The following is an 11661-nucleotide window of genomic DNA, read 5'->3' as shown; positions in this document are numbered from 1 at the left end:
GGTTCCTCTGGTCGTTTGGGAGGTCGTGGGACATAGACCAGGTTCCTCTGGTCGTTTGGGAGGTCGTGGGACATAGACCAGGTTCCTCTGCTCGTTTGGGAGGTCGTGGGACATAGACCAGGTTCCTCTGGTCGTCTGGGAGGTCGTGGGACATAGATCAGGTTCCTCTGTCTGTTTGGGAGGTCGTGGGATATAGACCAGGTTCCTCTGGTCGTTTGGGAGGTCGTGGGACATAGATCAGGTTCCTCTGTCTGTTTGGGAGGTCGTGGAAAATAGCCTAAGCTACTCTATCCATTTGAGATCTATTACATTATTCCAATAAACTTACTTGGTCTTCATTTTGAACTTAGGGTTATCATGTATTCATCAATTATGCTGTTGGCTGGAGGACTTAATTCATCGCTAAGTATGTCTTCTGACAAGACAGTTATCGATGGTTTGTTTTGCTGTTAAATTCACAATTAAGAGATGAATTTAGGGTAGCTGGAACTATTTGCTGTTCCTGGCTTCCTCAGAGTTCCTGACCCACTCCCAGTGTTCCTGACTCACTCTCAGTGTTCCTGGCCCACTCTCAGTGTTCCTGACTCACTCTCAGTGTTCCTGGCCCACTCTCAGTGTTCCTGACTCACCCTCAGTGTTCCTGACTCACTCTCAGTGTTCCTGACTCACTCTCAGTGTTCCTGACTCACTCTCAGTGTTCCTGACTCACTCTCAGTGTTCCTGACTCACCCTCAGTGTTACTGACTCACTCTCAGTGTTCCTGGCCCACTCTCAGTGTTCCTGGCCCATTCTCAGTGTTCCTGACTCACCCTCAGTGTTCCTGACTCAATCTCAGTGTTCCTGACTCACTCTCAGTGTTCCTGACTCACTCTCAGTGTTCCTGACTCACCCTCAGTGTTCCTGACTCACTCTCAGTGTTCCTGACTCACTCTCAGTGTTCCTGGCCCACTCTCAGTGTTCCTGACTCACTCTCAGTGTTCCTGACTCACCCTCAGTGTTCCTGACTCACTCTCAGTGTTCCTGACTCACTCTCAGTGTTCCTGACTCACTCTCAGTGTTCCTGACTCACTCTCAGTGTTCCTGACTCACTCTCAGTGTTCCTGACTCACCCCTCAGTGTTCCTGACTCACCCTCAGTGTTCCTGACTCACCCTCAGTGTTCCTGACTCACCCTCAGTGTTCCTGACTCACCCTTGCAGTGTTCCTGACTCACCCCTCAGTGTTCCTGACTCACCCTTGCAGTGTTCCTGACTCACCCTCAGTGTTCCTGACCCACTCTCAGTGTCCCTGACTCACTCTCAGTGTTCCTGACTCACCCTCAGTGTCCCTGACTCACCCTCAGTGTTCCTGACTCACTCTCAGTGTCCCTGACTCACCCTCAGTGTTCCTGACTCACCTTCAGTGTTCCTGACTCACCCCTCAGTGTTCCTGACTCACCCTCAGTGTTCTTGACTCATCCCTCAGTGTTCCTGACTCACTCTCAGTGTTCCTGACTCACTCTCAGTGTTCCTGGCCCACTCTCAGTGTTCCTGACCCACTCTCAGTGTTCCTGACCCACTCTCAGTGTTCCTGGCCCACTCTCAGTGTTCCTGACTCACTCTCAGTGTTCCTGGCCCACCCTCAGTGTTCCTGACTTACCCTCAGTGTTCCTGACTCACCCTCAGTGTTCCTGACTCACCCTCAGTGTTCCTGACTCACCCTCAGTGTTCCTGACTCACCCTCAGTGTTCCTGACTCACTCTCAGTGTTCCTCACCCTCAGTGAGGGTGTTCACCCTCAGTGTTCCTCTTCCTGACTCACCCTCAGTGTTCCTGACTCACCCTCAGTGTTCTTGACCCACACTCAGTGTTCCTGACTCACCCTCAGTGTTCTTGACCCACCCTCAGTGTTCCTGACTCACCCTCAGTGTTCCTGACTCACCCTCAGTGTTCCTGACTCACCCTTGCAGTGTTCCTGACTCACCCTCAGTGTTCCTGACTCACTCTCAGTGTTCTTGACTCACTCTAAGTGTTCCTGACTCACCCACAGTGTTCCTGACTCACTCTCAGTATTCCTGACTCACTCTCAGTGTTCCTGACTTACCCTCAGTGTTCCTGACTCACTCTCAGTGTTCCTGACTCACTCTCAGTGTTCCTGACTCACCCTCAGTGTTCCTGACTCACCCTCAGTGTTCCTGACTCACTCTCAGTGTTCCTGACTCACCCTCAGTGTTCCTGACTCACCCTCAGTGTTCCTGACTCACTCTCAGTGTTCCTGACTCACCCTCAGTGTTTCTGACTCACCCTCAGTGTTCCTGACTCACTCTCAGTGTTACTTACTCACCCTCAGTGTTCCTGACTCACCCTCAGTGTTCCTGACTCACTCTCAGTGTTCCTGACTCACTCTCAGTGTTCCTGACTCACCCTCAGTGTTCCTGACTCACCCTCAGTGTTCCTGACTCACTCTCAGTGTTCCTGACTCACCCTCAGTGTTCCTGACTCACCCTCAGTGTTCCTGACTCACTCTCAGTGTTCCTGACTCACCCTCAGTGTTCCTGACTCACTTTCAGTGTTCCTGACTCACCCTCAGTGTTCCTGACTCACCCTCAGTGTTCCTGACTCACTCTCAGTGTTCCTGACTCACCCTCAGTGTTCCTGACTCACCCTCAGTGTTCCTGACTCACCCTCAGTGTTCCTGACTCACCCTCAGTGTTCCTGACTCACCCTCAGTGTTCCTGACTCACCCTCAGTGTTCCTGACTCATCCTCAGTGTTCCTGACTCACCCTTACAGTGTTCCTGACTCACTCTCAGTGTTCCTGACTCACTCTCAGTGTTCCTGACTCACTCTCAGTGTTCCTGACTCACCCTTAGTGTCCCCGACTCACTCTCAGTGTTCCTGACTCACCCTCAGTGTTCCTGACTCATCCACAGTGTTCCTGATTCACCCTCAGTGTTCCTGACTCACCCTCAGTGTTCCTGACTCACCCTCAGTGTTCCTGACTCACCCTCAGTGTTCCTGACTCATCCTCAGTGTTCCTGACTCACCCTTGCAGTGTTCCTGACTCACTCTCAGTGTTCCTGACTCACCCTCAGTGTTCCTGACTCACCCTCAGTGTTCCTGACTCACTCTCAGTGTTCCTGACTCACCCTCAGTGTTCCTGACTCACCCACAGTGTTCCTGACTCACCCTCAGTGTTCCTGACTCACCCTCAGTGTTCCTGACTCACTCTCAGTGTTCCTGACTCACCCTCAGTCTTCCTGACTCACCCTCAGTGTTCCTGACTCACTCTCAGTGTTCCTGACTCACCCTCAGTGTTCCTGACTCACCCTCAGTGTTCCTGACTCACTCTCAGTGTTCCTGACTCACCCTCAGTGTTCCTGACTCACCCACAGTGTTCCTGACTCACTCTCAGTGTTCCTGACTCACCCTCAGTGTTCCTGACTCACTCTCAGTGTTCCTGACTCACCCTCAGTCTTCCTGACTCACCCTCAGTCTTCCTGACTCACCCTCAGTGTTCCTGACTCACCCTCAGTCTTCCTGACTCACCCTCAGTGTTCCTGACTCACCCACAGTGTTCCTGACTCACTCTCAGTGTTCCTGACTCACCCTCAGTCTTCCTGACTCACCCTCAGTCTTCCTGACTCACCCTCAGTGTTCCTGACTCACCCTCAGTGTTCCTGACTCACTCTCAGTGTTCCTGACTCACCCTCAGTGTCCCTGACTCACCCTCAGTGTTCCTGACTCACTCTCAGTGTCCCTGACTCACCCTCAGTGTTCCTGACTCACCTTCAGTGTTCCTGACTCACCCCTCAGTGTTCCTGACTCACCCTCAGTGTTCTTGACTCATCCCTCAGTGTTCCTGACTCACTCTCAGTGTTCCTGACTCACTCTCAGTGTTCCTGGCCCACTCTCAGTGTTCCTGACCCACTCTCAGTGTTCCTGACCCACTCTCAGTGTTCCTGGCCCACTCTCAGTGTTCCTGACTCACTCTCAGTGTTCCTGGCCCACCCTCAGTGTTCCTGACTTACCCTCAGTGTTCCTGACTCACCCTCAGTGTTCCTGACTCACCCTCAGTGTTCCTGACTCACCCTCAGTGTTCCTGACTCACTCTCAGTGTTCCTCACCCTCAGTGAGGGTGTTCACCCTCAGTGTTCCTCTTCCTGACTCACCCTCAGTGTTCCTGACTCACCCTCAGTGTTCTTGACCCACACTCAGTGTTCCTGACTCACCCTCAGTGTTCTTGACCCACCCTCAGTGTTCCTGACTCACCCTCAGTGTTCCTGACTCACCCTCAGTGTTCCTGACTCACCCTTGCAGTGTTCCTGACTCACCCTCAGTGTTCCTGACTCACTCTCAGTGTTCTTGACTCACTCTAAGTGTTCCTGACTCACCCACAGTGTTCCTGACTCACTCTCAGTATTCCTGACTCACTCTCAGTGTTCCTGACTTACCCTCAGTGTTCCTGACTCACTCTCAGTGTTCCTGACTCACTCTCAGTGTTCCTGACTCACCCTCAGTGTTCCTGACTCACCCTCAGTGTTCCTGACTCACTCTCAGTGTTCCTGACTCACCCTCAGTGTTCCTGACTCACCCTCAGTGTTCCTGACTCACTCTCAGTGTTCCTGACTCACCCTCAGTGTTTCTGACTCACCCTCAGTGTTCCTGACTCACTCTCAGTGTTACTTACTCACCCTCAGTGTTCCTGACTCACCCTCAGTGTTCCTGACTCACTCTCAGTGTTCCTGACTCACTCTCAGTGTTCCTGACTCACCCTCAGTGTTCCTGACTCACCCTCAGTGTTCCTGACTCACTCTCAGTGTTCCTGACTCACCCTCAGTGTTCCTGACTCACCCTCAGTGTTCCTGACTCACTCTCAGTGTTCCTGACTCACCCTCAGTGTTCCTGACTCACTTTCAGTGTTCCTGACTCACCCTCAGTGTTCCTGACTCACCCTCAGTGTTCCTGACTCTCTCTCAGTGTTCCTGACTCACCCTCAGTGTTCCTGACTCACCCTCAGTGTTCCTGACTCACCCTCAGTGTTCCTGACTCACCCTCAGTGTTCCTGACTCACCCTCAGTGTTCCTGACTCACCCTCAGTGTTCCTGACTCATCCTCAGTGTTCCTGACTCACCCTTACAGTGTTCCTGACTCACTCTCAGTGTTCCTGACTCACTCTCAGTGTTCCTGACTCACTCTCAGTGTTCCTGACTCACCCTTAGTGTCCCCGACTCACTCTCAGTGTTCCTGACTCACCCTCAGTGTTCCTGACTCATCCACAGTGTTCCTGATTCACCCTCAGTGTTCCTGACTCACCCTCAGTGTTCCTGACTCACCCTCAGTGTTCCTGACTCACCCTCAGTGTTCCTGACTCATCCTCAGTGTTCCTGACTCACCCTTGCAGTGTTCCTGACTCACTCTCAGTGTTCCTGACTCACCCTCAGTGTTCCTGACTCACCCTCAGTGTTCCTGACTCACTCTCAGTGTTCCTGACTCACCCTCAGTGTTCCTGACTCACCCACAGTGTTCCTGACTCACCCTCAGTGTTCCTGACTCACCCTCAGTGTTCCTGACTCACTCTCAGTGTTCCTGACTCACCCTCAGTCTTCCTGACTCACCCTCAGTGTTCCTGACTCACTCTCAGTGTTCCTGACTCACCCTCAGCGTTCCTGACTCACCCTCAGTGTTCCTGACTCACTCTCAGTGTTCCTGACTCACCCTCAGTGTTCCTGACTCACCCACAGTGTTCCTGACTCACCCTCAGTGTTCCTGACTCACCCTCAGTGTTCCTGACTCACTCTCAGTGTTCCTGACTCACCCTCAGTCTTCCTGACTCACCCTCAGTCTTCCTGACTCACCCTCAGTGTTCCTGACTCACCCTCAGTCTTCCTGACTCACCCTCAGTGTTCCTGACTCACCCACAGTGTTCCTGACTCACTCTCAGTGTTCCTGACTCACCCTCAGTCTTCCTGACTCACCCTCAGTCTTCCTGACTCACCCTCAGTGTTCCTGACTCACCCTCAGTGTTCCTGACTCACTCTCAGTGTTCCTGACTCACCCTCAGTCTTCCTGACTCACCCTCAGTCTTCCTGACTCACTCTCAGTCTTCCTGACTCACCCTCAGTCTTCCTGACTCACCCTCAGTGTTCCTGACTCACTCTCAGTGTTCCTGACTCACCCTCAGTCTTCCTGACTTACCCTTGCAGTGTTCCTGACAACATAATTGTTCATTTTTTAACGATAGATTAAGTTCCTTTTTTACAATTTAATTAACCAATTTAAATGCGAAGGGAGAAGGGGAGTGATGGTGGTGATGGTGGTGGTGATGGTGGTGGTGGTGGTGATGGTGGTAGTGGTGGTGATGGTGGTGGTGGTGGTGATGGTGGTAGTGATGGTGGTGGTGGTGGTGGTGATGGTGGTAGTGGTGGTGGTGGTGGTGGTGATGGTGGTGGTGGTGGTGGTGGTGGTGATGGTGGTGGTGGTGGTGATGATACTGGTGGTGGTGGTGGTGGTGGTGGTGGTGGTGGTGGTGGTGGTGGTGGTGGTGGTGGTGGTAGTGGTGGTGAAGACGTGGTAGGAATATTTATGAAAAAGAAGGAATTACAGAGAACATTTAAAGACAAAATAAAGCTAGATAAATTACTGGGACCGTCTCACAGTTCTCAAACTGTATACTCTGTAGAAAGGAGACGAGAGAGAGATACCACATCTATATAATATATAAAATGAAGATACTATAGATATCTTTTTATCCCAGCCTGCTTCTCCATCTCGTTCCCTATGGAACAGAATTAAAAAAAAAATTACCCATCTGGATAGCTACCCAATCTTCATTTTCCTGACATTTCCTGACAAACTCAAGTTTGCAAGGAATTATTTGTTTACATTTAGGTCCGTGTTGCCTATAAACACAAGGTTTATCCTTGTCAGATGTTCCATTATTCTTAATCTGATTACTTTCTCCAGCACTTTGAGTGAGACATTTGTCAGTGACACTGATGAATGAAGAAGTTGGTGCTTCCTGTCTTCTTCCCGTTTTTTTTTATAATATTGAGGTAATACTGATCTAGAATTTGGTGCTTCCTGTCTTCTTTATTTTTAAAAAATAAAGAGAAAGTTTTATTGATTTTAACTAACAGAACACAAAGGTCATCTGCAGCCTCTTTCAGTCAACCTGTCTTCTCTAATAATACATCGGACTTTGACCTCAAAATCCCCAACGGACGATATATGATGTACTGGTATTACAAATCACAGCGCGACATACAAACATTCCCGTTTTCTTTACGCGGGGTCGCTCCCTTGGGTTAGCAACCCGTTCTCGCACTTTCTTACAGTCAATATTGACTTATTAAATAAGTGCATATGTGACATACTAATTTATTGTGAATATTTTAGTTTACGTTGAAAAGCTTCATAGAAAACACCGACCTTACCTAACCTTTTTAGCATGTTAAGATAAGCATCTTATTGCTTCGTAATTACAATTATTACTTAACCTAGGTAAGGTCGGTGTTTTCTATGAAGCTTTTCAAGGTAAACTAAAATATTCACAATAAATTAGTATGTCACATATGCACTTATTTAATAAGTCAATATTGACTGTAAGAAAGTGCGAAAACGGGTTGCTTGGGTTAGGTGTGGTTCGGTTGTTTTTAGAACATCATATCCTGTCCGTTGTGGCAACTAGAGAGGACGGACTGCTTCAGCAAGTGTTGTGATATTACGCCTTAGCCTATTGATTACACTGGACAGAACAACCTTCACTTTCGCCTGTACCAGACGAGGCATACTGATAAAAAAACATACTGGACAAAATTGCCTCCAGAAATGTCATGACCGGACAAAAATAGGGGGAAAAGCGGCCACTGAGGACGCGAGGAGCGGACAGACCAGTTCCAGCAAGACCCGGTGCTGGACAAAGAACCAATTTCCTGGCTGCGCGTCCGACTCTAACGTCGTGTTAACTTTGTTGGAGTGAGAAAGAGACACTTAGCAACTTCCCGCTCGATGGGACGGGGGGTGGGGATGGGGGGGTAGGAGGGGGCGGGGGGGGGGGGGGAGGGGTAAGGAGAGAAACTTACCCTTTCCTCCTCCCCCTTCCCCCTTCTCCTCCCCCCCCCCCCCCTCCCCCTCCTTTTCCTCCTCCTTAAACAACCTTCTCTGAACGCTCCTTTTCCTTTTGCTTCTTCAATTCTTCCTCCTCTTGCTGCCCCTTCCGACTCCTGCCCTCCTCCTTCCCCTCCATTTTCCCCTCTCCCTCCTCCTCCTCCTCCTTCTCCTTCTCCTCCTCCAAATAAATATGGACAACAATTAATGTAATCTGAAGACGGCTGAGATACATGCTAAAAGAAATTACAAATACAGACTCTTTCGGTGAGTCCTTCTTCAGCGACCTTGTCGAGCCACTCGTCCCTCTATCGAGCGAAGCTGTCTATCAGCCACTGTCGACGGTGATTTGGGGATCTAAAAAAAACTATGAGATCGAAAATCTGGTCAATTTGGATCTCTGAGGAAGAGTCGAGTCTTGGAAACTCTGTCGAATTCAGCAGCGTTCTTGGCTCTCCCGCTGCCAGACTTTCCTTCACGGCCGGCAAGCCAAACTTACCAGAAAAGTTGAGCTAACGAGGCTCTGCCCCGGACTTTGATAGGATCCCCAGGCTCCTCTCTCCCTCCCCCCTTCCCTTACTCTCTCCCTCCGTCGTTCTCTCCCTTCCCCTCCCTCTCCTTCCCCTCCCATATCCTACTTTCCCCCCCTTTCTTTCATGTCAGTGGCACTGGTCTCATGCCAGTGGCCAGATTCACGAAGCAGTTACACAAGCACTTACGAACCTGGGGCCAGATTCACGAAGCAGTTACGCAAGCACTTACGAACCTGGGGCCAGATTCATGAAGCAGTTACGCAAGCACTTACGAACCTGGGGCCAGATTCACGAAGCAGCTACGCAAGCACTTACGAACCTGGGGCCAGATTCACGAAGCAGTTACGCAAGCACTTACGAACCTGGAGCCAGATTCACGAAGCAATTACGCAAGCACTTACGAACGTGTACATCTTTCCTCAATCTTTGACGGCTTTGGTTACATATGTTAAACAGTTTACGAGCATGAAAACTTGCCAATCAACGGTTGTCATTGTTGTAAACAGCCTCCTGGTGCTTCGGAACTCATTAACTCTTTAATAATTGTAAACAAAGTCGCCAAAGATTGAATAAAGATGCACACGTTCGTAAGTGCTTGCGCAACTACTTCGTGAATCTGGCCTCTGAGATTGTGAAGATGGCAGGTTACATTGACGAGAGAGAGACACAGACGATGATCATAGCTACACGGATCATGTGTCCGCGTCATGACAATACATATGGGACGGACACATGTATGGGTGGCAGAACTATAGTGCTCAATGAAGCTGACATTTTGAATTTGAAGTTTGACTCCAAAAACATCGAAGAATCACGTGTTGAACCTCGTAAGTAAGGCAGCCAAGAAACTTGCAGTGCTAAGACCCATTTCATGCCTTCTCAACAGCAAAGGGTTGCAAAATTTGAACAATTGAAACACAAGTTCGCTTCCATCTTGAGTATGTACCACTCGCAGACGAGGAGTCACAATAACGTGACTGAAGTATGTTGAACAGACCACACACTAGAAGGTGAAGGGACGACGACGACGTTTCGGTCCGTCCTGGACCATTCTCAAGTCGATTGTGAACATTATCGATCAAGATCAAGAACATTATTCTATCTGATTGTCACCTAATCTCTATGTTCACGTATCGCCCTGGAGGTAAGCAACTGTTGTGGGGCTATATATATATATATATATAAACAATCTTTGGACAACACCCACCAGTGGGACTCGAACCCAGAAAGCACAACTACCTTCCAGTAGCAGGCATAACTAGTATGCTTTAACCCACTACACCATCAGACCTTACAAAAGAAGTAGATAGTTCGAGATATATATATCTCAAACATCTCTACCTCCCGAAGGCACCAGATGAGTGAGGGGTCAGTCTGCAATTTTCGTCAATGTGAGTTCTCTCACATTGACAGTGGCTTGACGAAAATTGCAGACTGACCCCTCACTCATCTGGTGCCTTCGGGAGGTAGAGATGTTTGAGATATATATATCTCGAACTATCTACTTCTTTTGTAAGGTCTGATGGCGTAGTGGGTTAAAGCATACTAGTTATGCCAGCTACTGGAAGGTAGTTGTGCTTTCTGGGTTCGAGTCCCACTGGTGGGTGTTGTCCAAAGATTGTTTATCTTCACTTGTGGTTTATGCAAGTATAGGCTTATATATATATATATATATATATATATATATATATATATATATATATATATATATATATATATACATATATATATATATATATATATATATATATATATATATATATATATATATATATATATATATATATATATATATATCGTGTATGTGTACACTCGATTTCTTACCTAAGACGTCACGAAAAGAATTGAAACATTTACTTTAATAAACAAGCCCTAGACACGAAAAACAGACAATGAATTGCGACTGACATCTCTCTACCCCCACCCCAACCCCTCAACCCCTCAACCTCTCAACCCCCAACCCCCAACCCCCCCCCCCCCCCCTTTATTCCATCTTACAGTTTAAGTTGTGGGCGGAGCTGGAGGAGGTGAGGGGGGGGGTGTTTGGAAGAAGGCGTGAAGGGGGGGGGAAGGGGGGGGGGGCAGGATAATCATTATATGTCAATCATTTTGCCTCCGAGGGTGGGGGATCCTTGATCCCCCACCCCCTGGGGGAGGATCTGAGGATCCTTGCTGTAGCCATCCACTGTACCCAATGCATAACAATACTCTCCCCCCCCCCTTCCCTTCCCTTCCCTTCCCCCTGCCAGTCACCCCTCCCCATTGACAAGCCCCCTCCCCCCTCCCTCACTTGTCCCCCCCCCCCATCGAGGGAATCGAGAGCCATAGTGGACAAACTAGATTGTGTACAATAGACCTGTTATATGCAATCATAAGCCTACTGCTCTAGGCCTAAGATATTGCCTCGTTTTCTGCCATTTTTTTTACATTACCATCAGTACACAATGTGTGGTCTTTCGGGGGTCCAGAGTGAGCCTATGCTTCAGACAGTCGCTATATGTACTATCATGTAAGACATGAGTCACACAGGTATTCATCGTCAATTGAGAATTATATAACAAGTTGAATGTTCCTTATTTATGTCTTTGTCAGCTGTCATTGTTGGTGTGTATCCGTCAGCTGTCATTGTTGGTGTGTATCCGTCAGCTGTGATTGTTGCTGTGTATCCGTCAGCTGTGATTGTTGCTGTGTATCCGTCAGCTGTGATTGTTGGTGTGTATCCGTCAGCTGTGATTGTTGCTGTGTATCCGTCAGCTGTGAGTGTTGGTGTGTATCCGTCAGCTGTGAGTGTTGGTGTGTATCCGTCAGCTGTGAGTGTTGGTGTGTATCCGTCAGCTGTGAGTGTTGGTGTGTATCCGTCAGCTGTGAGTGTTGGTGTGTATCCGTCAGCTGTGAGTGTTTGTTTCTCTGTTCAAAAACAATAAATGTTTGCCCTTGTGTTGACACTACACGTGATGCAGCTCTCTGCCATATTGACTATCATCAACACCATTACTAATTACTAGTAGATACTAGTGGGTGATCTATCATCTATCTATCTACTA

Source organism: Procambarus clarkii, chromosome 4 (assembly GCF_040958095.1).
Source record: "Procambarus clarkii isolate CNS0578487 chromosome 4, FALCON_Pclarkii_2.0, whole genome shotgun sequence".
NCBI lineage: Eukaryota > Metazoa > Arthropoda > Malacostraca > Decapoda > Cambaridae > Procambarus > Procambarus clarkii.
This window is presented reverse-complemented; position numbering follows the sequence as displayed.